The 3,103-nt window shown below is 29.3% G+C and overlaps 1 non-coding gene across 1 annotated transcript; it reads right to left on the bottom strand.

The window, feature by feature from the left end:
• Positions 1-826: 826 nt before the first annotated feature.
• On the bottom strand, positions 827-899 carry TRNAA-AGC (transfer RNA alanine (anticodon AGC)). The gene has a single exon. It is a non-coding gene; the product is annotated as a tRNA-Ala (tRNA).
• Between the last annotated feature and the right edge of the window lie 2,204 nt (positions 900-3,103).

The raw sequence follows: 3,103 nt of genomic DNA on the forward strand, positions 1-3,103 counted from the left end.
ACATAATCCCGTGCTAGTAATTTTCTAAATTTTTTGTCAAACTAAAGTAACCTATGTGTTTAAATGGCAATTATTTAAGCCTACAATTTTTATTTGAATTAAATAGTACCTTTGTGTAGCATGGTTTTGCATTAAAGATGTAATTGATAGAAAAAAAGTGCAGGCGCCGGGTATCGATCCCGCATGCTCGCATGCTAAGCGAGCGCTCTACCATCTGAGCTACGCCCCCTACGTCTTTGAAACTAAACTGTAATTTATTGTCCCAGTAAATATCAGATCTTGAATGCTAATTAAATAGGTCAGTAACGTAAACCGTGCCACAGGTAGAACTGACGAAACAGCTCCAACTCTTTCTTTGACGCCTAACAAAACGTCTAGAGAGTAAAAATTGTTTATGTTGCATTATATGCTTGTTATAAATCTCACAATTTATTCCACCTGATAAAACAGCAAACTATTTCGTATAGAAGTAAATGAAGTTTGTTTTTGAAAAGGACACTATAACACGGGAGAAACTTTTCATGACAAATTCTATCTCACCTCCATCAGTAATTTAAAATTTCGAGGAAAGGTAGTTCAAGTAAGTATATCTAGAAATATCAATGAAATGCTGAAAAAAAAATTTCATAAAATACCTAAATGCAAATAAATTCTAGCAGTATTACTTTACCACTACTCAATCCCGAGCTTATAATTTTCGAAATTTTTGTCAAACTAAAGCATGTGTTTAAATGGCAATTATTCAAGCCTGCAATTTTTATTTGAATTAAATATTATCTTTTCTTAAAGGGGTTAATTTGCATTAAAAATGTAATTGTTAAAAATGTGGAGGCGCCGGGTATCGATCCCGGTACCTCTCGCATGCTAAGCGAGCGCTCTACCATCTGAGCTACGCCCCCATGCACTTGCAGCTGAACCGCTATCATATATCTTACTAATACGTAATGCTTAATAATGCTCTTATTGAATGCATATAAAATAGGTCAGTAAGGTAAACCGAGAGAAAGGTAGAATTCAACAGAAGAACGCTAACTCTTTCTCGGGAACTGACGGAACTAGTTTTCCATCAAATTCAGTGCTTATGTTTAAAGCAATTACAATTATAAAACTAACTTTAACAGAATGAGTAACTTATGCATTATTAAAAGTAAACTTAAAGAAATATATCAGAATGTCTAAATAAGATTGAATGAATTATCATTCATAGATTAAAAATAGGAGATTGCTCATCTTTCTGGAATAAGCAAATTTGTTTTTATTTAAACGGTTAAAGGCAAATTTTACGGTGTCACAACAAAAATAATTAAATAATTATTTCGTTTCCAGATAGTTAAAGTGTACCACCGAAAATAATAATGTTATAATACGTTTACAAAAAAAAAAATCTAAAAAATTTTATTCAATTAAAAAAAATTATTTTATTATATTTTTAACAAATAAACTTCAAAAACACTTTTCTATGTTTATCATTTTTTCCTTAGTTTTTTAAAAAGTGAAATATACTTTCTGATTTATGCTATGGATTTAGGTACAGTTTAAAAAGTTTTCTTCAAACGGGATAGTGAATTGAAAGAAACTTGATCGCTAATAATTATGTTCATTTTTGTCACTTAGAAAAGTTTCGTAAACTGAATCCTGTTTCATTGAAACAAAAATAGTGTTATGTAAAGAATCTGTGAAAGTCACTAAAAATACGTAAAATTGTTTAGTAGTTTAAATTACTTTTTTAAAATTGATTCTTATTTCCCTCTACACGTATTGTACTAAAAACAATTTCTTTCTACGTTACTGATCTATTTATAGTTTAAAAATAGCTTAAATCCATAGGTGATTTAGTTTTCTTAGCGGAACTGAAGAAAATATATTTAATGGGCCCCTCAAAGTTTAACGACGGTTCTAGCAATGTGGTATGCCAATTAATACCAAAAGTTATAAAAAACGAAACTTGTCTCGTAAGTTATAGAAAAGTTAAATATAGTTTTATTGCTGAATAGGATTTCTTGCTCATAAAAAAGAAAGACTTTTTAAAAGAAAATTTGGAGGAGCCGGGTATTCAATCCTGGTATATCTTACAGGTTAAGCGATCACTCTACCATCTTAGCTTTGCCACATCGCTACTAACAGCTACTGTTTGCTACAAACAGCTACATCGTAACGAAATGTCTCGTGGTTAAATCAGTTTGTAAATGCCAATAACTGGATTAGTAAGTCAAACAAATTATTTCGTATGTTAAATAAATTATTAGTATAACTTCACCACTACATAATCCCGTGCAAGTAATTTTCTAAATTTNTAGCATAAATATTTGCTGAGAAGTTTAAATTATTATTTAAAGTCGATCTTGTTTCTCTCTTATGTGTTTAGTTTCCTGCAGTAAAAATAATTTCTTGTTACTCAACGCAACTCATGCATACTATAAATATTTTTTAGTAGTTTAAATTATTATTTAAAGTCGATCTTGTTTCTCCTTTATACGCTTAGTTTCCTACAGTAAAAATAATTTCTTGTTGCTCTACGCAACTCATGCATAGTATAAATATTTTTTAGTAGTTTAAATTATTATTTAAAGTCGATCTTGTTTCTCCCTTATACGCTTAGTTTCTTGCAGTAAAAATAATTTCTTGTTACTCTACGCAACTCATGCATAGTATAAATATTTGTTTAGTAGTTTAAATTATTATTTAATTTCGATCTTGTTTCTCCCTTATACGCTTAATTTCCTGCAGTAAAAATAATTTCTAATTACTCTACGCAACTGAGATAAATAGTATAAAAATTTGTTTTGTATTTTGAATTATTATTTAAAGTCGATCTTGTTTCTCCGCTATAAGCTTAGTTTCCTGCAGTAAAAATAATTTCGTGGTACTCTATGCAACTGAGATGCTTAGTATATATATTTGTTTAGTAATTTAAATTGTTATTTAAAGTCGCTCGTGTTTCTTTCCTACACACTTAGTTTCCTGCAGTAAAAATAATTTTTTGTTACTCTTTTCTATTCATTTCCATTCTCTTTCTCCTGCTACTATAAAAATTTGTTTAATAGTTTAAATTAATATTTTAGGTTTTAGTAGTTTAAATTATTATTTCCTTGCAATAAAACCA

The sequence above is a fragment of the Parasteatoda tepidariorum genome, chromosome 6 (genome assembly GCF_043381705.1).
Source record: "Parasteatoda tepidariorum isolate YZ-2023 chromosome 6, CAS_Ptep_4.0, whole genome shotgun sequence".
Lineage (NCBI taxonomy): Eukaryota > Metazoa > Arthropoda > Arachnida > Araneae > Theridiidae > Parasteatoda > Parasteatoda tepidariorum.